The 27,154-nt window shown below is 47.5% G+C and overlaps 1 protein-coding gene across 2 annotated transcripts in view; it reads left to right on the top strand.

Annotated features, from left to right (window-relative positions):
• TANK (TRAF family member associated NFKB activator) overlaps positions 1–27,154 on the top strand; it is a 386,559-nt gene that overhangs the window by 76,016 nt on the left and 283,389 nt on the right. The window contains exon 1 of one of the 2 annotated variants that reach the window (XM_078681665.1): positions 22,290–22,427. The exons of the other annotated variant lie outside the window; for it this stretch is intronic. The gene's annotated coding sequence lies outside the window, so the exon portion shown is untranslated. Of the gene's footprint in view, positions 1–22,289; positions 22,428–27,154 lie in introns of those variants that run through there. 2 annotated transcript variants of the gene reach the window in all.

The following is a 27,154-nucleotide window of genomic DNA, read 5'->3' as shown; positions in this document are numbered from 1 at the left end:
GGCCTACCTCGCTTCTGTTCAGCCCGCAGTACTATCTCTAAACTGCACTGGCTACCTGTAATTAGACGCATAGAGTTTAAGACCCTTTGTTTTGCGTTTAAAATTCTTATTACTGAGACCCCTACTATCCTCCAACACCTCCTGACTCTGTACACTCCTTCACGCAGTCTTCGCTCTGCAGGCCAAAAGCTAGCACTTGTCCCACGTTTCCAAAAATGCAGATTAGGCGGCCGATCATTCACTGTGTTGGCTTCCAAGCTCTGGAACGCGCTTCCTGCCCACATTCGATGTCTAGAGGATCTTTTTATTTTCAGGAAAGCAGTTAAAACTTATCTTTTCCCCTTGCCCTATTAAAAATTTCGCTACTCTTTCTTTGTTCTTGTCAGTTGTGTTACCTTCTCAGTTATAGTGCCGGGACGCCCCTTTGCTGGGGCAGCTGTGCGCTCAAAAAATTGAATAACATAACATAACATTAGCAAATCCCTGCTCTCCCAGTTTCAGCCGTGCCTATACACCCTCTCGTGATCTCTGACCATGCACGGATCTCGATGACCATGGAGTGGCTTGCTCCATCAACTAAAAAGTCACAGTGGTATTTCCCTAGCTCCTCCAGCGACTGTTGGTCTGAAAGGCTGCGACCAGGAGCTTGACTCCTGTTGAGCAGATTCTAAGGAAAATGGGATTCCCCAGGGGCACTATTACTTTTCTATAAAATCTTCTTCTCACCACGCAGCGCTCCCCTCAGCCATGGTATACCACATTCTGGGAAAACACTTTGAAGACCGAGATAATGGAGGGGAAATGGTAGAAACTTTGGAAAGGTATCCCCAAATATAATCACTCCTTAACTATACCCGGCAAAGTTGAAGAACATTTTCCCGGAAACTTCTGGTTTTTGCTGGCGGTGGTGTGGATTGCTGGGAGACTTCCATCATATTTGGTGGGACTGCCCGACGATTAGGACATTTTGGACCGGGTTCTTTGCACGAATCAAAGAGATCATGGGCTACCCCGTGCCAAATACACCAAGCTGTATCCTGCTAGGTTTACGTGATGACTCCTTGAAATGTCAGACTAAGCAAGACAGGGCTAATATGTGGATGTGTCTAGATGCGGCTCAGCTGGCAATTGCAGCGGCATGGAAAAAAACAGATGCACCCTCCCTAACATAGTGGCATATGCGACTATGGCAGCCTAGAACTATGGAAAGGAGGGCAGATATTTTTATAGATGATTTCAATTTTTTTTAATATGCTTGGTTCCACTGGTGGCATTTCTCTTGAGAGGACTTTCTCTCACTGCTTGTTCTCCCTGGACGGGAGCACCAGGACGGGAGCACTACATGTATTCCAATTTTAAGAGACACAATCGTGCTATAGCTATCAAGAACATTTTCATGAGCAGTAGTTGAAAGAGTAGTGCTACTACAAGGAAAGGTAGCGTTTACAACACAATTAGAAACAGACATTAGGTCCCTGAGTACAGTCAGTTGTATCGAAGTAGCATTCAGATGTGAGGGGAGGGAGTGCGAGAGAGGGTTTTCCTTTTTATTTACCCCCCCTCTTTTTTTCTTTCTCCCTCTTCTTTCGTTATTCCTGTTTTATTTTATTTATTTATTTTATTTATTTATTCAACTTATTAAGCGCACTATCACCTGGCAGGTATCCTGGCGCTGAGCAGCCAAAAAATAGGGGGGGGGGGGAAGGGTCCCACCGGGCAGGTCATCTAGATCTTCGGAAACAGCCACGTTTTCACCTGTCTCCTAAACGGGAGAAGTTCTCTGATTTGTCTAATTTCGCAGGGAAGTTTGTTCCATAATCTAGAAGCAGCTACTTCAAAGGACCTGCCTCCTGACCTGGCTCTCCTAAAGTTGGGCACCTTCACCAATCTAGCTGAGGGCAAGTGAAGCAACCTCGCTGGAGTATACCAATCAAACTTTTTCCGCAGAGTCATTGGTCTAAGACTAAGAGACTTTACAGTTTTTGGGTGGAAGGGTCGGGTCCTATGCATGTATAAGATTGCAAATATGTTGCTCTTTCATGTTTTGGACAAAACTGCAAATGTACAATGACATATTGTTGTTCCCTGAAAGGGAGATGTAAACTTTGGACATACACGTCCTTGCTAGTTTACTCTGGAAAAATTCTCAATAAAAAGAATTTTGACGAAACAAAAGCAAACCGTAGCCTCCCCCAAGTAAACTGACTTCTGCTTTATGGCTGCCCTCAAATGTTTGTCTCTCTGACGAGGTGAAGACAGTTCAACAATCACGCTGCCCACAGTCTTTCTGGTATCCTTGCATACCCTGGAAGGCACCCCAAATGCCTTAAATGGGTGCTCTTCCGCCCCTCTCAAATCCAAGTAAATACCTTACTGCGTTGAACATTTCCTCTGGTAGTGAGATGGATTGGTTATGAGGATAAACCGAGTACTCTGAGAACCCTCTTCATTTTCCAGTGATTCAATTTGAGCACCAAGCTTTGTAATGGCCTCATCTGCACACTCTTTGAAGGACATAAAATCTTGCAGAATGGTCTTGGACCCACTCTGTTATTTTCCCTTAGTCAACTATTCACAAAATAGGGGAACCCAAAAATCCCCCAGATTTAGTAGAAATATGTAAATATAATAAGGGGGGTCATGAAGGGGTAATTTTGTAAACGTATTGGTTCAATTGCTTGTAGGTTAGTATAAGATGGATCCAACCAAAAGAATCAAATAGCATATATTTGACCAAAAAATCATGAATGTCAACATATGCATGTCCGGAGGAGTACTCTGTGCCTGGAACCATCAAATATAAACATTTTAATAAAAAGTATCAGTTTTTTCAATGCTAACTGATAATTGATGATGATGGTGACATTTCAGTGTGTAGGGTCAGAAACGTTAGCACACAATGATGATAGCCACATATTCACTAGTGTAAGTCCATCAAAACAAAGAGGCCTACACCATCTGATGCTGCTGCTCACTTATGCTCTCTCCATATGCTACAGTAGCTGGCACTGGTCTAGGTTCTGCCTCTCCTATTCTGGCCCTTCGTGTCTCTTACCGGGTACGCAACACATGATGGGTCTGCTCAACAACCGATTCCTACTTGAACTTGCTGCCCTCTGTCTTTTCCGTCCCTTTGGGTACCCTTGCCCTTAGAGATTCATTCCCTCCTAAGTCACAACCTGAGATGAAGCTGAAGCACGAGTCAGAAAGGTTCAGCACGGCTCTATACATGGCACCATAGCACCAGCTAATCAATGCTACATGTTATTCAGGTGACAAGGTGATACTGACATGGCATTATGCAACTAACTTGAAAAATTTGAAGGTGGCTAAGTGAACTTAAATGAGGTATTGTGGTACTTACTTTGAAATGAACGTAGCTAGCAAATTGTGGAATTGGCATGGAAATGTGGACCTAAATAGGGCCTTGTGAACGTGGTATGGAAATGTCTACTTAACTGTTCCCTGTGATACTAGAATGGAAATGTGATTCTAGCTGGGAAATTGCAAGGCAAGAATGGTAATGTATACAAAACTTAGGAATTAAAATAACGTGTATTGGTAAAGTGCACATTCACTCAGAAGCATATCTTGGCCCTGAATAACAGATGTTTATTGTTACCCGACTCTGTTACTCCCTGCATTGGATGTATTAGTTCACAGAGTCATCAATCAGGGCTTAACGGCACAGCAGTGGCGGCTGCCGGCAATTAAAATCGGTAGGGTGGCGGGGGCAAGGGGAGGGGAGAGGTTGGAGAATATAAATTTAAAAAACTTACCTGCCACTCCACTCTGCTCCCGGTGCCAGCCGCCTTGTTCCTCCTCGCGTCCCGGAAGCCGGAAGGGGATGGTCCCTCATGACTCAGGCTCCCCATCCAATCCAGATGCTGCTCTCTAGCATGAGAGCAGCGCCAGGATTAGTATGAACGGCCTTGTTCGCCACTCAGAATGTGCTTGGGATCCTGTGGGGTTTTTCCAACTCTGCTGTACAATACAGCCTGGTTGGAGAAACATAAGTGTGCATGTGTGTTTGGCCGGCCAAACACACATGCGCACTTATATGTGCACAGTACTCCTCCCTGCACTGGCCCGGCCCTCCTGTCGGACGTAATTAACTCTGACAGAGATAATTAAAACAATAATAACAATGCGTTATTATTGTTTCATTTATCATCTGCTGGCAGTGGGGCAACATAACCTTTCGCGTGGAGTGGAGAGAATAGGGTCTGGATTTAGATAAGCATTTCGACGTTTCGACCCAGGAGGGTGCGTGAATTGATGGTAGTCACAGCTGGTCTTCCTCAGGACGAAGGAAACACAGGGACAGCCTGATGGAAAGTAATGGATACGAAAGGAGGTCTTCAAAGATTGATCCACTGTAGGTTGAATTCAGGTCAATGATCGTGATGAATAACATCAGAGGACGTAATGGCACTGTTGGAGTGCTCTCCCAGTGCGGCTTAAGGAATGGAAGACCCGCCGTGACTACCATCAATTCACGCACTGTTCTGAGTCGAAATGTCGACGTGCTTGTCTAAATCCAGACCTTATTCTCTCCACTCCACGTGAAAGGCAAACTAAGTCCCAGTTGGACTGGAGATTCATGTACTTAGAGACGAATGACTTTTGAATGACCATTTTAAACCATTTATACAGCACTGTATATATTTTACTCACATCCAGCACTTTTTTCACTTTTGTCACTTAATCACCCTTGCGCTGTTTCTAAAAATAGTTTTGTTTATTGCTTGTGACAGCCTTACTGTGTCATTTCTATACCACAAAAAAGTTTAAAAAAAGAAAAAAGTGATTCATCTTTCAATACATTCTTTTGATTTATTCATGATTGGTGTGTTCTTCTCTTCTTCATTGAAATCTTCATTGATTAAATGTTGGAGTAATTGAATTTCTCTCTACTGTTCCCTATTCATTAAGTGGTAAAGCAATTGTGTACCCAACAGAACCAACATTAATTCACATTCTATACACCCGGGTTCTGAGGTGTACTGGGTTACCCCATTATACCAGATGGAACACCTGAGGTAGGTTGAGCAGTGTGTGTACTACCGGGCGCTTAATTTGAGCCGGTGGTATCTGGTGCTCAGCACCGGCACTTAATTGTCTGCATCAGCACTTATGACAGCTGCCATATGGTAGCGCTGTTTGTACAATTTAGAGATGAGCAGAACAGCAATTGTTTGTTAATTCAGTATGCATTAAAAACCACTACTACCTGTGGCTCAAACTATTTTGTATAGCTTTGGGGGCCAGGAATAGGCTGAATTTTCACACGTGTAGCAGTGTGCTGGTTAGTAGTTGTGTAGGTTCTGTCATTGGCAACGCTAGCAATGGCAATGGGTGGTGCAAGCTGCAGAGGCCTCCGGATTATAGCCCTGCACTTATTTTATAAATTAAGCACTGGGACTACCCATAGGGCCAGTGCTGTGTGTGTCTGGAGTATTGTGTCCACCAGATCAGCAACAGAGGTAGCTTGAGCGCTGTAACAACTATGCGCTGTACAGTGCTGGAGACAGGTGCCTACATAGACATGGGTGTAATGGATGCAGAGGCCGCCATGTTGACGAGCTGAATGGTAATGGGTGGTAGGGGAGAAGATTTGTGCCTTTGCGCAAGCTCCTGAAACCTTACTCGATGACTTTACATTAGTGACTGCTTCAGTCTGCTAAAAAGCACCTGTTTTGCATTTAAGCGTCCATCTTTATGTTATGTTATATTTCATTTATACAGCACATGGCTACTCGAAAGTGTCCCGGCGCTTGCTTCAGAAAAGAGAAATGCACAACCATCAAAGATTAAAAAAGCAAGATTTGTAGTTTTTTTCTTAAACAGCAGTGGGTCCTGGATGCCCCAAAGAGCCAGGGGCAGCATGTTCCAGGCCAGACCCGCTTTACGCACAAAGGAATTCCCACCAAGTCGTTGGCAATTAAACCTAGGGGTCTGTATCAACAGCTGAGCAGACGAGCGCAGCTGTCTCCCTAGTGTGTAGAAGGCAAACCTCTTCTGCAAATAAATAGGGCCTAGGCCATAAAGCGCCCGATGAGCGATTGACAACATTTTAAATTTCAGACAAGACGAGATTGAACTGGGAGCCAATGCAAGGAGCGCAAGTGGGTGCGAACCCTATGCCTAGATGACAAACCCAAAAGGAGTCTGGCCGCCGAGTTTTGGACAACTTGCAATTTCTTAGCAAGAAAACCTAGACTGCCGACCAAGAGGGCGTTGGCATAATCTAAGCGGGACAGACTCAAGGCACGGACCACAGTTTCTGTGGCACTACGTGGCAGAAGGGGAAGAAACTTCCTCAAGGTTTTCAGAGTGCCAAAGCAGGTACCGGCCAACTTCTTCACTTGTGTCACAAAATTTAGATTTTCATCTAACCAAACGCCAAGGTTTTTCGCGCGCCTTTACCCGCAATAGGTCATAGAAAACCAGGAGGCCAGAGCCTCTCTCTGAAATCCATCGAAAAGGAGCCATACAGCAGCAATTCAGACTTTCCTTCATTGCATTTCAGCTGTGCATTCGCCAGCCAATGAAAGACTGAAGACAGACAGTGTTGGGCTGCCACAACCGAGTCATCCTCCTTACTCCAAGAGAACAACAACTGGGTATCGTCGGCATAGGCCATCAGTTTAGCCCCCAGTGACTCCGCAAGGTAGACCAGCGGAGTCACGTAGATGTTAAAAAGCAGGGGGCTGAGTGATGACCCCTGCGGTACACCAGTAGTCACCTGCATAGGCGCAGAGGCACACGGAGGAAGCCAGACCTGCTGCGACCGTCCTTCCAAGAAGGACCTGATCCATTGTAATGCCAGGCCAGAAATACCTATTTCCAATAAACGGTCCAGGAGCAGGGAGTGGGGCACAGTGTTGGATGCCACCGAGAGATTTAGCATAACCAAAGCTGCTCTCCCACCGGCATCCAGACACTCCCGAATCACCTCTGTCACCTCTAGCAATGCTGACTCCGTGCTATACGAAGCACGGAAGCCGGAATGTGCCGGTTGAATCAAGCCTGAGACCTCAACATAGTTGGTGAGTTGAGACCTAACCACCTTCTTTCGCATACCTTGGCCAAACTTGGCAAAAGTGAGATTCCCAGGTAGCAGAGGGTCAAGTGACGCTTCTTGAGTAAGGAAAGAATCGGCGGCTGTTTCCATAACATTGGAACGCGGGCCTCACCAAATGATTTATTAACCATGAGATTCACTTCTAAATTAATGGTATCAGCTTCATCAGACAGAAGCCTGGCTGCACATGGGTCATTAGGTGAACCCAACTTAAGGGCCTTAAGGATTCTGAGAGAGCTGGAAAGATCGACAGACTTAAATGCTGAAAAAGTGGGGGCAGATTATGCCATCGGCCACGCCAATACAGCCCATGTGGGCTTCCTGGGAGAAGTCGAGAATGTCTTTTGGATGCTAATTATTTTATCCTTAAAGAATTTCGCCAAAGTGTTGCACCAATTCACTGAGACAGGTGCAACTGCCGCCTGGGCCCTAGGGGCCAAGAAGCTCTGCACAATTGCAAAGATTTCTTTAAAGTTGTTGGCCCGCTCAATGCGAGCGGAGTAATACTGGCCTTTTGCCACTCCAATAGCCACATAATAGAGTTTTTGTTTTGCTCCAAGAGCGTGTTCATCAGTAGAGCGGTAGCCACTGGAGCGCCATGCTCTCTCCAATATTTTGCACGCATGTTTCAAAGTCCTCAGCTCAGGAGTGAACCAAGGCTTAGAGGAGGACATTCTCCTCAGCTTTGGCTGACATGGTTCCGATAGAGTAGCAACCAAGCTTGAGATCCAATCAGCGAACTGAGCCACATTTTCCTCCAGGTCCCCCAAAAGGGAGGGTCGAGAGGCTGCCAAAGAGTCACTGAGCTGTCCTGGGTCCATTTTCCTAGTGGATGGATGGGGGTGGTAGCAGTTGGCTGGTCATGAAGAATGCTTCGTATCCCAAGAGAAGAATATGGGTAAATGATCCGACCAAGCGACCGGCCTCTGCTGCACCACTGATACAGGTAAATTTGAGCAGATGATATCCAAAGTATGCCCTCCTTGGTGGGTGGGGAACATAACTCTTTGTGAAAGATTGGCCAAGTGAAGAGAGTCCAGAAGAGCTGTAGAATCGGTCATCTGAGTATGGTAAAGATGGAGATTAACCTTCCCAAAAACCACATAATTCGAGAATCGCAATGCACGCTCTGCCAGCGCATCCCCACAGGTATCCAAAAAGACCCTGGCTGACCCAGGAGGCCGATAAAGCAGGGACCCCCCTCCAGAGTAAAGTGGGCAGAGAGTTGTAGACTAAAATCCAGAGCCTCACAGTTACCCTAAAGGGTGGATATTTCACTGTAGAGGGTCCAACATTCCCTATACCAAATGGCCAAACCACCACTACAGTCTACGGGGCGATCCACCCGGTGGACTTTAAAGCCAGCAGGTGTAGCCAAGGCCACGATGGGGTTGGAAAAGGCATGGTACAGCCTCCCGCACTCTGGCCATCTCACTAAGAGAGAAACAATGGCTCGCGGGCCCAGGGTTTGGTCGCTTAACCAAACTGTGTATGCAGGGTGGATTTTAAAAAGCAGTAACCGAAAGGCCTGTGCCAATCTTCATCACTGGTACAAATGACCTTGGAAAAAGGGCACACAATGATTGTCACTCATCTCAGAAACTCACCTGGATGAAGACGATGCTGCAGTGATACGATACTCCCTGCAGCACGACATCACAATTGAATAACTCCTTTGCCCTCAATCTGCATTCATCAGTGATCTTTGTGGGTTCTGGCGGAATATTTTAAAAAATTCATTTTCCATCCTTATTGGCACACAACTTTATGCAATTTATTGTGTTCTGACTGAGTGGTCTAATTTAGCACTAATGGGGCGCGCTTGAGAATACCTGCATTTTAGAACGCCCCTTTGACATTACATAAAGGGGTTGTGACAATATTCCTATTAAACAAAAAGAAGGGTGTGCTCTCGATGCGTTTTAGCAAATGCTTGCATCCATTAATATATGTAGGTATACATTTTGTTTCGATATGCCCAGGTTCACACAATGTGGTAGCATAGCAAAGACATGAATTGAATTAACTCCTTTTAAGCTGATGAAAGTCAGGGGCGTGGCCAAGCAGCATGGCCGACAGTACGTGAGCTCCTTCGGCTCCCTGCCGGCCGCCGCTAAAATCCTGATTTCTTGATCCTTTCAGCCCACCTCAGACGCCTGAATTGAGCTGCCGCGGACCCGGACCGTCCTGTGCTCCTCCGGTCCCGCTTTTAAGGCTGTGGGTGCCCGGATCACCAGCGAGCTCGACCCGACTGATCTGCCGCCGCCGGCCCTGCCTGAAATCGAGGCCGAGGACTGCGGCCTGACCCGACCATCGGCGATTCGGACACGAGGGGACGCATTGCCATCAGGCCCTCCCGCAGTTACAGGGGTGCCGGAGCGGCCTTGTGCCCGCCGAGGCACGGGCGCCTTGGTGGACCGGACTCGCTGGCCGACCGCGGTGGTGGCGGCGGCCGCTGCTAATTGAGGATGAGGATCGGGCCTAGACGCGGCGGAGCAGCGGACTTGCCGGGGAACCCAATTGCCATCCGGGGGGCCCGGCGGCGACGGAGGCGATAGCGGGGACCTGGATTGCCGCATCGGCCGGCTCGGGAGGCGGAGTGACGGCCTGCCGGTGCCGGTAGCTGCAGCAGCCTGTGCCCTGTCGGAGTGCCTGGTGCGGAGGGGCCCACCGCCTCCGGGGTTGTATGCCGCGGCCGGAGTGTCGCCCTACACGATGCCTGCTGCTCATTGAGACCCGGCCCTTGGATGCGCACTGTGCCCCGGCCCGGAGGTGAGGGGACGGCCTGTCCGCTTCGGGACAGGGCCGCGCGAGCGTGGGGATCGGGGTTTGGGCCTGCCCATTGAGCCTGCAGAAGGAAGGGTCTCCAGGACACTTGCCGCCAATGGGGGTTCCCCCCCCCCTTATATGGGAGCAGTATAGGTGGACAGTGGGTGGACAGAGGCCGGAGTCCCGACTGACCGGAGGCGGGGTTACTGGAGACCGGACTGGGAGCGGTATACTGGGCCCCTGGAACAAGTCTCTCCCGGTGCTGGGGGACCCAGGTCTACGGGAACTCTCTGCTGGGGCACTAGCTTTGAAATACAGCATCTGGATTCCCGGTGGCCCGGAGGAGGTACCTTTGGGGGAAATGCCCTGCGGCTGATGGAGATGGGAGGATGCCGTGTTGCCCACACATAGCTCCACTTGGGACTGGAGCCGGCCTCTGGACCTAGCCTCTCCTCTCCCTATGGTACATTGGACCCTGAGACGTGGCCCCACAGTGCCCTCCTGGCCTGATCTGCATGAGAGAGGGACAGATCGGCTGGGTGGCAGTGGCCCAGCGTGCCGGCTCCTACAGCACGTTTCTTCTGGGGATACGCAAACCAAAGCTACACCTGTGACGTCCCTGGGCATTGGGGGGCCCGGAAGTGGATTTAGTGGACCTGGTGGCCTGGTGCCCGGACCGTATAGGGCATCTGAGGGTGCTGCTGTGCCGACGATCTAGAGGATAGGCGACGCTTGAGTGGCCCTCCGCCGCAATTCATGATGCGCAAGGATAGAACGCTCCGGGCGGTCCAGCCCAACACCATTACACAGTATACCACGCAGAGGCTCCCTTCTCAGAGACTCACTCGCCAGTCGGGTCAGGAGGAGGGGGGTCCAGCGCCCGAGTAGCCGTCACGGGTAGAATTACTGAAGGCGATACAGGGTTCCCACTCGGCCTTGGAACGTCAGATCGAGACTGTGTCCATCGACGTGAAACTTCTGTGGATTGATCTGCGCAAGGTAGCCGATAAAGTCACGACTGCGGAAGGGAACATCACTCAACTGCAGGGAGAGGTGGCATCCCCCAAGAAAATGGTCTCCCAACTCTCGGCCGCGACGAAGGCCCTGGAGTGGAGAGCGGAAGACGCAGAAGGGAGGGCGCGCCGCAGTAACATCTGAGTGCTGGGTATCCCGGAACGAGCGGAGGCGGGCCACCCGGAACGCTTCCTTGAGCAATGGATTCGTACGGTGCTGTGCCCTGAGGGCCTGTCGGACGTTTTTGTGATAGAGAGAGCGCACAGAGCATTGGTCCCACCTCCGAAGCCCGGCGCCCCTCCTCGGGCCCTCATCGCCAAAATTCTGAACTACATTCTACGAGCGGGGAGGGAATCCAAGGGACTTACTTTTGAGAATTCGAAGGTGTCCATCTTCCCAGACTATACGCAGCTAGTTCAGGAACAGCGCAAGTCCTTTCTGGCAGTTAATCAAAAGCTCAGGGAGATGCACCTCCAGTATATGCTACTCTATCCGGCGAAACTCAAGGTTCTCTCCCAGGGTAAGGTTCACTTCTTCGAAGCTCCTGCGGATGTGTGGGAGTGGCTCGAGATTCGGGGAGATGATCTCCCTCCTGGAGAGCGGGCTGGGGCTCGGAGCACGTGAGGGACCAGACCGCGGAGGCGGCGCAGCCGGAGACGGTGTAGAGGATCCCGTGAGGATGAGAGTGTGGAGAGCAACCGAGTTACGGTGAGAGAAGATGGCTCCCTACACATGGATGTACCGGAAGCGTCTCAGCCTGTTCTCCTGGGGAGATCCTGGTACCTGACACATTACTGCCCTCTGCGGAGGAGGTTTCCCCGACCGGTGCGGCGGTCCCGGAGACGGCTGGAGCGCAGGGGCAGGAGCCGGATGGACTGTCGTGAGGAGGGGCCCTGCTCCCGATACTTTCCTAAACTCCTGACAAATTACTAGACACTGGCTGGACAGTAAGAGGGCTATGATGGATGGGGGGGCACTGCCTAATGCTGGGATCTGGGAATGCGGGACGAGGGTGGGGGACGGGGGCGGGGACGGGGACGCGGAGATGTGCTCATGAGGATCTCCTTTATTGCTAAAAATGGGGTGGAGGTTGTTTTTGGGTCCTGGAGCACGGCCTGGAGGGGAGTCGGGTTGGGGGGAGTTTTGGATGGGTTTTCACCGTTTGGGTATTTGGGAATGCTGTGTACGTCCTGGAACGGGAAGGGCATATTAGCGTGTTTAATTGTTGCAGTAATATTGCTCGTGGGTGGGGGTGGTTGGAGTTGAGGGAGGTTCAGTTGGGGGGGAATGTTGCAGGCATCAGGTGTATTACAGTTCGGGCACGGAAATGGTGGGCCACAGGACGTAGGGCTGTTCGCCCGGATGGGCACTATTACCAATCATGGCACACAAGTTTTTAAGCTGGAATGTGAGGGGCCTGGGCACATGTACCAAGCGGCATAGGGTTCTATCCTTCCTCCGGAGACACAGGATCTCTATTGCGTGTCTACAGGAGACCCATCTAGATGAGGAGGGTGCCCAAAAGTTGGCAAAGAAGTGGAGGGGTCAGGTGTTTCACTCCTCATTCTCAACATATGCTAGGGGGGTCCTAATTTGGGTGGCCCCCGGGGTCCCGTGCGCTGTTCAATATGTGGAGGCGGATATCGATGGCAGGTATCTGCTCTTGCGGGTGAAGCTGGACGGGAGGGAACTCTCCATTTTAAACTCCTCCGCTCCTAATGTAGACGACCCTGACTTCTTTTTGCACCTACAGGAGGTCCTTGTATCGGATCTGGAGGGCCCACTGCTATGGTTCGGGGACTTTAATTGTGTGTTGGACCCTGTATTAGATAGGTCCCCTCCCCGCACAGGGACGAAACCGCGCATGACAGCGCGACTTAGAGAGGTGATGCAGAACCTAGGATTCAATGATGTGTGGCGCCTGGGTAACCCGATTCAAAAACTATTTACGTGTTTCTCCCCCACTCATAACACACACAGCAGACTAGACAGGGTACTGGCAGCCAATGTGGACGCTTCCCTCTCCCTAACGGTCACCCATCAGGCCCGTTTTGTATCCGATCTCTCTCCAGTAACATAAAGTAAAGTAAAGTAAAGTCCACATTTGTAAAGCGCACAATCACCCGTAAGGGTCTCTAGGCGCTGGGGGCCGTCGGGAAGATTAAGCGAGCTATTGCCCAGAGTCACACGGTGCTGGGCTAATCTGCCACCGGAGACGGGGATCGAACCCTGATCCCCAGATTCCAGCGTCAGTCGCCCTGGCCGCGGCGCCACACCTCTCCCCTACTAACATGTGTTGCTCAGTGGGAGAACCAGCCCTCCCGCCCTCGCACCTGGAGGATGCCGATAGATCTCTTGCAGTACCAGGTGGGGAAGGACCATGTTGAGACTGCCCTCACGAATTACCTTGACTTGAACTGGGGGGGAGGGGACCTTACTTACTCTACCAAATGGGATGCCCTGAGGCGGTCATTCGGGGTGAGAGTATGGAACTCACCTATGGAGTCCGGAAACAGCTGCTTCGGGAATTGCGGGCTGCGGAAGATGCACTTCTGCATCTGCAAACCTTGCCAGATCCCGATGACCTGGGTCAGGAGTCGGAACGGACGGCTCGCACGTGTGTACATGACATACTGAACTGCCTAGCCAAATACACTCTGGGCCAGTATCGGCAGCGCCTCTATCGGGAAGGGGACAAATCGGGCCGGCTGTTGGCTTGGATCCTTCGGCGTGAGTTCGTCCCAGAGAGGATTGTGGCCCTGAGAAGCCCCACAGGAGGAATGGTGCACTCAGAGGCGGGTATACTTCGGGTCCTCCTGTCCCACTTGCAGACGGTGTATGCCATGGATCCCACGGTTACTGGGCCCTCCTTCCTCCCTTATCTCCGGGGACATACCCTAAAGACACTTCCGCGAGAAGCCGCGGAGGAACTGGATGCAGTTTTGACGCTTCGTGAGGTGAAGGTGGCGATAGCTGGCCTGCCGAGGGCTAATTTCCCGGGAGGAGATGGCTACCCCTCCGAATTTTATCAAGCCTCCGCAGACACCCTTGCCCAACCCCTCTTGCAGGTGTACCTGGAGGCGTTTGAACAGGATCTTCCGCCCAGTATGAATCAGGGCGAAATCTGTATGATCCTGAAGCCAGGTGGGGATAGTGGCGACCCCGCAGCATATCGACCCATCACCATGATAAATACACATGTGAAGGTTTTAACTAAACTCTTGGCTGCCCGGCTGGCCCCGCACATGATGCACCTGGTACACCCTGACCAATGTGGGTTTATCCCTGGCCGCAACACCGCCATGAATTTGAGATGATTGAACCACATTATTCACGAGGTGCGAGACAGAGAGGACCAGATGGTCCTGGTGTCGATTGACCTCGCTAAAGCATTCGACACCGTGGACTGCAGGTACCTCTTAGAGGTCCTCCGGATGGTGGGGATGGGCCCTGGCTTCTGTCGTTGGATCCGCATCTTGTACAAAGCCCCCCGGGCCAGAGTGCGGCTCGGCGCAGCACGTTCGGAAGAATGGCTCTTGGGTAGGGGCACGCGGCAGGGGTGTCCCCTCTCGCCACTTCTTTTCGCCCTGGCGATCGAGCCTTTGGCGGTCCAGGTCTGACCAGACATGGCGCAATGGGGCATCACAGTGGGCGACACGTGCAATGTGATCTCCTTATATGCAGATGGCGCCCTTTTTTATTTAATGACCCCGCAGGACTCGGTGCCTGCCCTCCTCCAGCACTTGGACCGATTTGGTGCGGCTTCGGGTTTGAGAATTAATTGTGGGAAGTCCCTGATTTTTCCTCTGGCAGGCTACGGCGTGGGACCGCTGACGGCCCTGCCGAATCTTGGGTTGCGATGGGAGCAGGAGGCGTTCCGGTATCTCGGCATCCAGGTAACACCCACGGATGCGCAGGGGTTGGCCCGAAATATTGACCGAGTTCTCAAGGCCTTGCAGCAACCGGTCACTTTCTGGATCTACTTGCCACTATACCTTATGAGGAGATTGGCCGTTGCAAAGATGGTGATGCTCCCTAGGACGCTCTATGTCCTTCAGAATTCCCTGTGCCCAATCCCCTCGCGTGTTTTTCGCACACTTAACACGTTGCTTACATCGTTACTCTGGGCGGGACGGCGTAGCCGAGTTGCCCTCCATACAGTTGTCCGAACATGGGAGGAGGGGGGGTTAGAGGCACCTAGATTTGACTTGTACCACTATGCGACACAGCTGTTGCCGGCTGCGCGGTAGTTCGTAGGTGGGGACAGCTGGGAGATGAGTCTGTTGGCCGGCAGGGCTGACGAGCGAGTTTTGCAGGTGGCATTGATGCGAGGACGGGGAGCAGATGAGGACCTGCCCTACGTGGTGCGCCACGCAGCTGCGGTCTGGCAGCGGTTTGTGGAGAAAATACTGCGGCGAGCCCCCTTTCATAGGGAGTTGCCGGTGTGGATCCTGGCCCCTGTAGTGGATATGGTGGAACACATGTCCTTTAGGGATTGGAAAATGGGAGGCTGTGAGACTTTGGCGGACCTCTATCTCAATGAGTCGTTCGTGTCCTTTGAGCAAACCATGGAAGCCTTTGGCCTGGGGGAGGGGCAGTATTTGCACTATCGGGGCCTTCAGGAGGTGGCGAGAGTGACGTGGCCCTAGTTCCCGGAGGCGCCCCGGTTGTCCCACACCTTAAATATCCTCCTCTCTTGCGGCAGGGGGCGTAGGTTGATATCTCTGCTGTATTCGGCCATGAGACAAGACTTGACCCCGCCGATTCCGCCTTCCTGGGGGGCCTGGGAGATAGACCTGGGGCTCACCCTGACCCCGGGACAGCGTAAGCGAATAGGGAGACTTACCCACAGAGTGTCCTGCAATGCGAGATTCAAATTGACACATTTCAACTTTATGCATCGTACCTACTTGACCCCGCTGTCCTGCCCTTGAGGCGTATTTCAGAAGACAGGGAGGACAACTGCCCCAGATGTGGGATGGAGAGGGCGGGATTCCTACACCTGGCCTGGGACTGCCCCTTAGTCGGTAGCTTCTGGGGGGTGGGGGGGTGGGGTGGATCGTATACATGCCGTAACAGGCCTCCGGATTGATCTGAATCCGCTTCACTGCCTATTAGCCCTGGTCCCTAAACCTAGGAAGAGAAACCTTTCCTATAAACTTTTGCAATAAATGTTGGTGCTGGCGAGGCGTAGGGTGGCGATCACCTGGATGGGGCGGAGGGCTCCTGAGTTGTCAGCATGGCGTAAAGATGGAAGAGAGTGGTCACTGGCTGAGGAGACGCATATGCAGAGGACCCGCAGGGATGTGAAGCTGCAGGAAGATCTCCTTGCATGGCGAGTCATGTGTGCTTCGGAGTTGTCTCACAGCGATTCAGATGGAACGAGCGCTGAACTTTTCTCTTCAGGGGACTCGGGATCTGAGAGGGAGGGGTGAGGGGAGGTTGGACCCGCGCTCATGTAAGTGCATTGCCTGTTCCTCAAACAGTATATCACGTTATTGATGTGGTCATTATGTCGCTCATGAACACAGCCTGAACTGTACTCACTGTACCATATAGTGCCATAATGAGGTTATCGTATTGTATACACATGCTTGATGATTGATGCCAAGTTCGGGGGGGGGGGGGGAATTGTTTTTTCCGTGTTGTAAAATCAAAAATAAAGTTTAAAAAAAACTCCTTCTAAGCCAAAAGGTAGTCTCTGAGTCATGCATTTTCACAGTGCAGCCAAAACGGAAGGCATCCAGAAACTCACAGGCAACTTTTTCAAGCCCAGAACTTGACACAATGCTGGGTATTCCGTCAGGTTTTGGATCGTCCTTATGTCCCTATTCATTAAATAAGTTAAACAATGCAGAAATAACCCATCCCTGATTGTTCTAGAATTTAATAATCATAATGAATGCATGTATTCTGTTGCTGTACTTGTAGTATTTTGAAAGCGTGATGTTACTTGCAGCAGGTACTTGCACTTGCAGGTTATGTTCACACTCGATATACTGTGGTAAATAAACACCCAATCCACGCCCTTTGAAGTCTTGTCAGGAGCCATCAGTTCTTTAAATGGAGCTGCGAAAGGCCTTTCTCACCGTACTAGCGCTACGCCTGTTGTGCACGTGGAAGCCGTGTACAGAACAGACCAGAAAAACAACGCACTAATGTCTGCCCCCAAAAGATCTTGGGTGGAGGTGGGAGAGTCAACCTCTACTGGGTTTATCTTCAGGCAAAACAGCTAGCAAAAAGTATGGCTCCAGGTCCGTGTTTAAGATACATGTGGTGAATTACTTTGCCTTGCCACATACCATCTTTAGAGAGGTGACCACGCCGACACCTTTCAGCTCTACCCACGGCATCGAACAGACCGTGCAGCACTGATGAGGCGGTGGGAGCATGATATAAGAGGCGCTACCATCACCTCTAGTCAGAAGTGCCGATTAAGTGCACAAACTTGTGCAGAATGATGCTGCTCCTACACACGCCCCAGTCTGGTGCCGTCACTGTACTACACAATCCTTGATGTATGAAACGTTTGTGCTTACACATTTCCTTCATAAAATACACCCTCTCATGAGCTTATAGGGTCCACAGCACCCAATGCAACAGCACCTTTCAGTGTAGGGGTGTGTAATATAATAAAATATCTACTTGTCCATGGGACAGGTTGCTTATTAAATATACCTGTCCTGTAAAAAAAAAACACTTTTCCCTTCCGCCCTCATAGTGCAGTGACAAATTAATGGCAGCAATCTCATTATACAAAAGCAATAATAATAGCCTTTCTAGTTATGCCAGGGCTCCTATTTTAATAGGGTTTGAATTGTAGAAATGTCCTTAGTTTGCCAACTTTTAGCAGATCTACTTACAGGTGCTGGAGGTAGTGTTAACCAATAGTTCCAGGGTTGGAATGCCCTTTTGAGTCCGTGCAAACATGATAAATAGCATGTTTTAGAGGTTTTGACCAGCTCTACTCTAATCATTTCCCATTATGGAAAGGTCACAAATTTACTACTGAGAATGGTAGAAGTCAAACTTCTTCCAGGGTTGGAAAAAAAGTAGGTGAGGGGAAAGTGAACTTGTAAATGCTCAACAGATTTTGCATGAGCAAATCTACACCTTTGTATTTGTTTGTACTAAAAAACAGTTCCCAAATATTTTGTAAGAATACGATTTCCCGGCCTACTACTGTAAATTCTTGTGAATTCATGAAAGCTGTAAATATGCACTAACGCAAGGACATATACCATGGGTGCAATTCTGTGACTTTCTTTAAGAATTGGGACTTTAATTAGGTCTGGAGTTAATCAAGACCTTTTGTTTTTATTATATTTCTATCTCTTTCTTTCTTTATCACTCTATCTATCTATCCATCGACTGGCTTCCGCTCTTTCAGAAGAAGCATAACAGCATAAAAAAAAGTTATGTTCTGTGCCAGAGACTGATATAAATGTGTGCTTTTGAAAACCATAAATTATTATTGCTTTTTGCCAATATCTGTTTTAATGGTGAGGGCCTGGTATCTCTCACAAAGTTTTACAAAAACCATATCAAAACAAGACACGCATTGACAAAACCAAAAGGCTGACTACCAATATCAGATCGATTCGCTTTGCCAATGCTTGTTTATTATCATATTTCCTATTATCTTGTTGAAACTGGTTGCACTGATTTTCTATTATGAATATTTTTTGGAATACTAGCATGCATCAAAACATTTTACTAAATGATGCTTCAAAGAAATGTTACCTACAATTTCATAGTAGCAAAACACTTTTTTTTCCTAGTTGCATTTTTTTTGTGAACATTTTATTTTGAAAGCAAAAGATCATCAATTTTGCTTTCAAGCTTCTGCAGATATTTGCATCTAATTAGAGAGCATTCTGGGAGCATTGTATGTAGCCTCACATTGTTAAACTTTGCAAATGCGTGTATGCATTTTTACACTGGAAGGACTGTCAGTAGTACAGTTTGAGCTTATATTTCCCTGGAGCACTCGCTCAAATAAGAAAGGTTTTGTATTAATGAACAATAAATACAAGTTGGAACTGCATTACCATATGGACACAAATATTACCTTAACTTCAGAAAATGCCCTTCCCTGATTGATATTGTGAGATTGTAAACTGGCAGCCAAAGGGTTTATGCTACAGGGGGGGGGGTTGGGCTTACTTGACACAAAGACAAAATAAACATAAAAAATGTGTTGTTTTTGACCCCAAACAATATATTCTTGGAGTTGGGCTATAAGGTTTCCACACACTTTTAGTGAGACGCAGATAGACCTTAAAAAGAAAGATGTTTACCTTAGGAACAGAATAGCACTTAAGACATCAGAACCTGATATTATTTTGGAAAGTCTGAACTCCTCGCAGCACTGTACAGAAAAGCTTGCTTGTGGCATGCCGTAGAGCACCTTGCTTCAGGCTAGCTAAACGTAATGCAGTTGCTGTAACCTGGTGCTCCTGTGCACTGATTAGCCTGAGCACGCTTTCTCCCCCAGATGCCTTTGAGTGCACTGAACATTGAGCACACGGTGTGCACTGCATCTCCATTCTTGCAGCAGGAGCACCAGATAGCCTCTCAGTAAGATGTTTCACTTGGGTAGACGACAGGACGGGCCTGATGCGTGCTCTTGGTATAGGTACTTATGTTGTCAGTCAATCAAAATATATCACTTTCCGCAATATTCTGAGCTCCATCTTGGACTGAAAAGGCGAGTAACAACTTAATTCACCAAACATTCGAATAAGAAAAACTAGATTTTGCCTTGACGCCAGCATCCTTATTTTAGAAGCTGTGAAAACCAGGTAAAGTGAAGCACATAGGTAAAAACACATTGTAATCAGAATTTGTGAAAAGCGCTCGCAAATAAAAAAGTAGGACAGAAACAATGCTATAAAATGGCCATGTGTATTGTTTAAAAGAAGTTGGCCGGTGCACTCGATGAGGGCTAAACACCAGAAGAGGGCTGACATATGCATGCCCTCAACAAATGGGGAGAACGACAATTGGAGCAACGATGGTGCCACCCAAAGGGAAGCCTATGGGTGGGCTGAAGCCTACAACAGTAGATACAGCATGTCTTGGTTTGAGACAGTGCATGCGCGCCGTCGAGAGCCGAGACCTAAAAAACATAGCAGTTAATTTAATTTATCTATAGACTTGTATTAATGTGGAGATTTTCTCACAGGAGAGCACTGAAACAAAGCCATTAACTCTACTCAATATGAGGTTTCTCATGCCGAATTCAGGACTGTTGGGATGGATTGTAGGATGTAATCTACTTGTTTCCACTTCATATAGCCGCAGGAGGCGTTTGTTACAAATCTCTCTCATCTAACCTAGAGGCCTGATAGGATGTTATGGTCTCCAGTCTGTAATCTTGCGTTCGTCATTACACAAACAGTAATAGTGATACACATTTTTTTTTAAAAATACAAATCGCACCAGGTATTCAGTTTGAACTAGTTGCATCAGAGGGCTGTATACATAAGAGTGACAGTCTGTGTAGATTTGTTGTGCTCCACACAGCAAAAAATATTTTTCAGTCAGTGGCCACAATCTGATTTGTGACAGTGGTCTTTGTGCGCTCATGACATACTTGAGGAGAGAGGATGTGGATTAATGGCTAGAGCAGCCCAGTCTGATGAGGCAGAACCAGGTTCGAGTCTGGCAGTACCTTCAAACATCCTGCGGTTCTGGGCAAATCACGTATTCTCCCCGTAAAAAACAATGAATGTGTCAGTCTGAAACGCAATGGGTGCTTATGTAAAGTGCTCTGATACATTCGGGTCGAGTTACCTCTATATAAAACTGCAAAATAAAAACGAACTTAAAATTTGCGTAACATTAACTTCTTACAGGCCGTGCAGGGCTTTTGTGCTTGATCTGCATACGTTCCGATAGACCCAGTTCAGGCAGGAGACCCTTTTTTAGAAGCCTAAAATGGCTTCATTTTAGCTGTCTCCCGCTTAACATTGTTTCACTTGAAATCAATGGGAAAACAAAAATCTCCCACTTTCCTCATCTAAAATCAGTGCTTTAAATGGGCCGGTACTCACCGGTACTGAGTACCAGCACTTCTCAGTTTTGTCCACTAGAGTAACTGAACTTCTCCTTGTGTCAAGAGAGTACTGGTACTGCTAGAGGCAAGCTGGGGTCGGGCTGTGGCATATGGGATTTCATGCAGAGCAGTTGCTACTGAATACCTTCAGGGGGTTGGGTCTGTGAGGCACTCTGACAGTCAACAGTGAGTGTATTCCAGCGCTAGACTGCTGCCATCTTACACTCTGGACAGCGTGACAGGAGTAAGGAGATGTGGCCTGTCGGACAGAGCTACCCACATTGGAACTTTTGCATTGTCAGAGTGTAAGGCTGCAGCGCTGGAATACACTGTAAGAGCGCATAACGCCTGTGGTCAAGTTCAGCTCATGTGTACAGTGCACAATTAGTACTTTTTTGCAGTTATATATAAGGCACACTTGGCAGGAGGGAGTTAAAGCACTTTAAAGGATGTGGTCCGTCGGCTAGATTGCCAACTCTGGAGCTGGAAACCATGGTTCGAGCCTCGAGGTCGCGTCCACATCCTGTGATTCTGGGCAAATCACTTAATCTCCCCTTGCCTGAATATGTAACGTAACCGGTGCTCATGTAAGGCGCTCCAATACCTTCGGGTCGAGTTAGCGCTGTATAAAATCTGCATTAAAAAAACAAAATGAGTAGTGAAAGATCTACACGAAAGCATACTTTATTTTGTTTTTTTTGGCACAGAGAATGGAAATCCAAGCTTCTACTCAACATCCTGTTATTTTAGGTGCTCTTCCCGTACAATAAAAACTATAAAAGATGTTTTCATGTAAATCTTCTGCTTCTCAAGTAAAAAGCTTTAATGCCCTCAGGCCAAGTTCGCACAATATAAAACTGCAAAAACCACCAATTACGACGTGCACACATGAAGAAACTTGGCCGAAGGACACTAGCGCGCTTTTGCATTGAATAAGTAAATGCCACCATTGTTAAATACCTGCCGCGAAGCCACGCCCCTACGAGACCCATCCTAATAAATTTGGCGAGTATCGGCACTTTTCTTTTTCCTTTTACAGATCTGTCGAAAATGTTGGCATGTGTTCGTCTGGCAGTTCTCTTGCCTTCTTCCAGCAGGCGGGATGCAGGATGGACTGTTGTGGTACAGCATACTTCTCTGGAGTTTTCATGGTTTCGTTATAAAACGATGCTTTTAATGATTAAACCTACACTTCTTAAAGATCCGGCCCAAGTGCGGCTGAGTGATTACTTCCGGTTCTTAACTCTAATGTTGCCACTGTTTCTTCCTGGAGGCTGAACTTCTTTTTCCGGGGCGTGCAACTTTCTTCAAACCAATGGCAGAAATTATGAGGAAGTACTGCCACCAACACCCGCCTACAATCGTGCCTTCGCCTGTCAATCACTGCAAAAGTATTTTCACGACTATCCCCATTCGAATTCATTTATTGAAGTTGTTTAGAGTCGAAAGCGAAGCAGCTTCAGTTGGCAAATTAAGTTCTTCTGTCCTGTGGGGGAGGTAAGACCCAAACACGGAAGCCTCCCGCCTGAATTGGGAGGGTTGGCTTGTGTGAAACAGCAGTAACTTCCATGGCGAGAATGAATAAATAGCCGGACGTCCTTCTCGCGTATCAAACGAAAAGGCTTTATTTAGTAAGAAAGTAACACGGACGATCCTGTAAGGAAGAAGAATTACAATACAATTAGTATAAATTAGTAATTCCACTCCCCCTCGGTAGAAATGTACCAAGAACAGCAAGCCTTATCTGTGTAATACTTTGTAGCATTCGATTCCCTGATCACAAGATCTGCGATTCCAGACATCTGGAAACTGCTGGTTTGAGACGTCAACCCCGCAATCTTAGTTTTTAAACTTTTAACAGTTGAAATCAATCAGTAAAATATACAGCACATCTCTGGGCTACATGTTCGTTTTATTTGAGGGGGCATTTGGTAGCTCTCAGTAGAAGCCACTGTCGTATCTGTCAAGGCAACATTTAAAGCGTGCAAGTGCCAGACTCTAGCTATTTAGCCACAGTTGTAATGAAGAAAGCGGAACTACAGGCCCCATCATAAAAATTGTTATTGCCTTAACAGTCAAGCTGAGGTTTCCATGACATGGAGCAATTTGGCATACTTCTCGCTGACCCGTCATCTCCCACTACTGTTCTGCCTGAACTTTTCCATCCCCACCCCTTAGCTTGCACTTACCCATCTAAGTCAATTGATTTAAGAACTCTCATGATGACTTTGTGAGACTCTCTTAGAGGTCTTCTCGTTCTATACACCAAACGTGTATAATGCTCCTATTAAATTCCTTTTCTTTCTGGTGCAATGTATGGGCGGCTTGTGCGTTTTGGGTGTATATTGAGTCACCTGTTGCATGTATGGGATGTATGCAGAAGTGGGGATTGACCTGAATGTCCAAAACACACACCTTTTGTCAATTCATTGGCTATTAATTGTTGTGGATTTGTTGGATATTAGGTTCGTCTTGTGCTCCGAGGAAACTGAATAATTTCCTCAATTTTCAAGTAGCAATGTAATAAGTTAATAGGACTTATGTGTAATTTTTAGGTGGGAAAAGAGGGATGAGGAAATCGTGAGGAGGAGGTTAAATATTGCGAGATAGGATGGAGAGGTTAAACAGAATGAGACATTGTGAATTATGGGAACGGACCAGGGGGCATATTATCAAGAAAAGGCGTTAACATTACCGCCACTTTAGCAGCAGAAAACTGCTGCTAAAGCGGCAATAATGGGCTTGATAATATGCCCTTGTGAAATCCCATAGAAGCCCATGTTCTGGGGTGAACATGGGCTTCTATGGGAATTCTCTATGGCGTATTATCAAGCCCATTATTGCCCTAAAGCGGTGATAATGTTAACGCCTTTTCTTGATAATATGCCCCTAAGTTTTGATGTCGAGGAACAGTTACTCCGAAGGAAACTGTATGTTTTGTAATGAGAGGTATGGTTATTTTGCTGAGATTTAGTAGAGAATAAGGTGGGTGGGATGTGCAAAGATAGGGTAAACTCGGAGGAACAAAGGTATGTTAAGGAAGAATTTTAAGGAGAGTATCGTTCATGTATGGGGAGGGGGGGCAGGAGAGAATAATCCCTAGCTATAAATCATTTTATTGCCAGGCAGTTTTTTGGGGGAATGTTGAGAGTGAATGCAATCTGAGGAAAGTAGAAAGAAAAGATGAAAGTTGATTACCTGTGGGCAGGTGATATAAGATGTTTCGTCTTAAGTTAGGTTGCTCCACCTAACCCCAAATGGCGTCAGCACCATTTGTTCTCTTATATATAGCCATTGAATATCATGGAAACTGTCAGACTTGGTACTTGTTTTTTTAATGTAAGAAAACTCTGAATAGTGAGGTTAGGTGTGTCTGTTTAGATTATGAGGAGTAGGCAATAAGTGGGATTTGCGTTGATCATACTGGTAATGAGAAAGATGCTGATTTTCTAGGGGCTCCCTGAATTTTCGGGTTGTTTGTTGAGAGAATCGCCAGTTTAGCACTTCTTTGATGTTCGAGGGTCCTAGAGGGTATCACAGGAGATGAGGATGTGTGGATTCATTATTAGATCACAATGGGAATAACCGGATGTTAACCATCCCACAGAACTCTTAAGCGATTCTTAGTGGGTTTGATCTTTTGCTGGTAGCAAAATTCAGAGTTTTACTGCTTCCACAGAGAAAGTAGTGCAACCAATGGTTTTCTTCCTCTAGGCAGGAATTATTAAGTGTGGTGCCAGTCTGGACCTCAATAAGTTACAGGGTTGGGAATATTTTGTGATTTTTACATCAATTAATGTTGGTCCTTTGCCATTAATAGCTCTGTGAGTGATATACAGTAGTTTGAAAGAGGATCTTCTTGCTGTTGGGAGCCAGTGTAGAGTCTTCAGGACTTGACAGTTAGTGCTTGCAGGTATAATAACCATGGAGAGAAGCAATACCATTTGATTAAGGTTTATGTTTTAACTTTGTGACACTGGGTCATCAAGGTGATTTAATTCATCTTGCAGAAAGAACAGGTGATGGACGGAATGCTGAACAATGAAAACATTCACCCCCTGTCACAGATCTGGGTTTAATCCGTCGTTTGTATGCTCACCACACAACCGCAGTTTGGACCCAGCCATATGCAAACCAGTCTTGACCCTGCTCCTAATGGGAACAGTCCAGCCCAAACTGTGAAGTCAAGACCTCTCTGGACTGGAAACAAGCATCCTGAGACCGGAAACAAGCATCCTGGGAAACAAGCATTCAGGGTATCACCCTTCATCAGCCAGGCTTGCTTCAATCTAGAGGCATAGTGAGCACGGAAACAACCTCTGGGCATACCCTTCCCACTTAGGGTGACAAAAGCAAAAAGAACAGATGATGGATGGAATGCTGAACAATGCAAATATTCACATCTAGTCACAGATCTGGGTTTAATCTATTGTGTTTTTTGCTCACCACGCCAATTCAGTCTTGAGGTCTACCTGCACTGGAAACGAGCATTGTGGGACTGATTTCGGGGTATAACCCCTCATCAACCAGGCTTGCTTGAATACAGTGGCACAGTGAGCACAGGACCCACGTCTGGGCATACCCTTCCCACTAAGGGCTACAAAAGCAAAAATACCGGGTCCCAGGATGCTTGTTTCTGGTCCAGGGCGGACGTGGCCTGGCAGTTTGGGTTGGACTGTTCCCATCGGGAACAGGGTTAAGACTGCTATGCATATGGATGGGCCCCAACTGGGGTGGCATGGTGAGCAAAAAAATCGATGGATTAAACCCAGATATGTGACTGGGGTGAATGTTTGTTTGATTTGTTCAGCATTCCGTCCATCATCTGTTCTTTTTGCTTTCAGTACATTTTGGCCACGGTGCTATTTAAGGTGGCAATGTGACCAAGCTAGCCTACCCTTTTAACATATGCTAGGTACCCTAGATACTTTTAGGTAGCTAGTATCTTAATTTTCAGGCCTTGGCTGCAGACCACCTTAACTGTCTGTTGGAGACCTACTGTTTCCAATACATTGCGAAATGCATTAAAAGATGGCCTCAGCAGATGTGCGAGTATCTGCCGCAGTCATTTTTCTAGGGATTTGTTAAAATATAGTACACTACCTGAAAAGATGACACCATAGATGTACGAGTATCATCGGCAGATGAATAGTAGGGAAATCAGAATAAGCGAATAAGGTTCACCAGTGGGGTCACATATAAATTAAAAAGAGTAGGACTCAATGCTGATGTCCTTGAACTTGGATTAAAAATGGACAATGAGACACATGGAGACCTGCTGGTCAGGAAGAAGTTAGAACCAAGCGCTCACCTTAGCTGCAGTCAGGCATGCAATGAGGATGGAATGGTAGACCATGTCAAAAGCAGCAGAGAGTTCCAATAAAATGAGTAGGGCAGAGTGGGCAGCATTGAGAGATGTGGATCTCATTGAGAACGAAACCAGTAGCAAAGTTAGTAATAAAGTTAGCCCTAAAGCCTGATAGATGAGTGTCAAAATAATGATTGTGCCCAAAAAAGGTGCACAATTGGTTATTGACTTTGGATTCAAGAATTTTAGATGATAAACAGATTAAAGAGATGGACCTAAAGTTGGTTGGTACTCCAGCCTACGCTGAGCGTTTTCTTGCTTAGAAGTGATAATCCTTGCATGTTTCTACAGGTTGAGAAATAAGATAGAAGAGAGGGGATAATTTAGAATAGATGTAAGATATGTGGCAATCAACAGAGCCCAGTGTTTGACATATTTGGCCCGACAGGCATCCAGAAGGGACACAGAAGTGATATTTAGAGATTCTTGAGGCTCTTATATTACTAAATGAAATTGGAAGTCCCATATGTATTCGTAAATGCAATGAGACAACAACTTGGAGTAGACAAGTCACAGAACAGTCCTCATTAGCATGATGTCATAGGAGGAAACATTTGGAATTAATTCGAAAAAAGCCTCTAATATGGATTCTGGTACATCTACATTCATATGTATCTGAGGAATGTTGGAATTTAGAGGGTCTACACTCAGTGTATGATCAAGAGAACTTAAGTTTGATTTTAGGGGGCCAATCTGGCAGAAAGACTAAGATGGAACTGTCTCTGTCAAGTGTAGGGAAATTATCTGCAACAACTATGAGGGAGTCTCACATTTTTTGTAAGGGTATGTTGGGGCTCACAATGCATGCGTATTTATGTTTTTGCACTCTTTACTGTTCATTAATTTACCTCATATA

Source organism: Lissotriton helveticus, chromosome 3_1 (assembly GCF_964261635.1).
Source record: "Lissotriton helveticus chromosome 3_1, aLisHel1.1, whole genome shotgun sequence".
NCBI lineage: Eukaryota > Metazoa > Chordata > Amphibia > Caudata > Salamandridae > Lissotriton > Lissotriton helveticus.
Note: the sequence above shows the minus strand (reverse complement) of the source record. Positions and strands in the feature narration are given on the sequence as shown.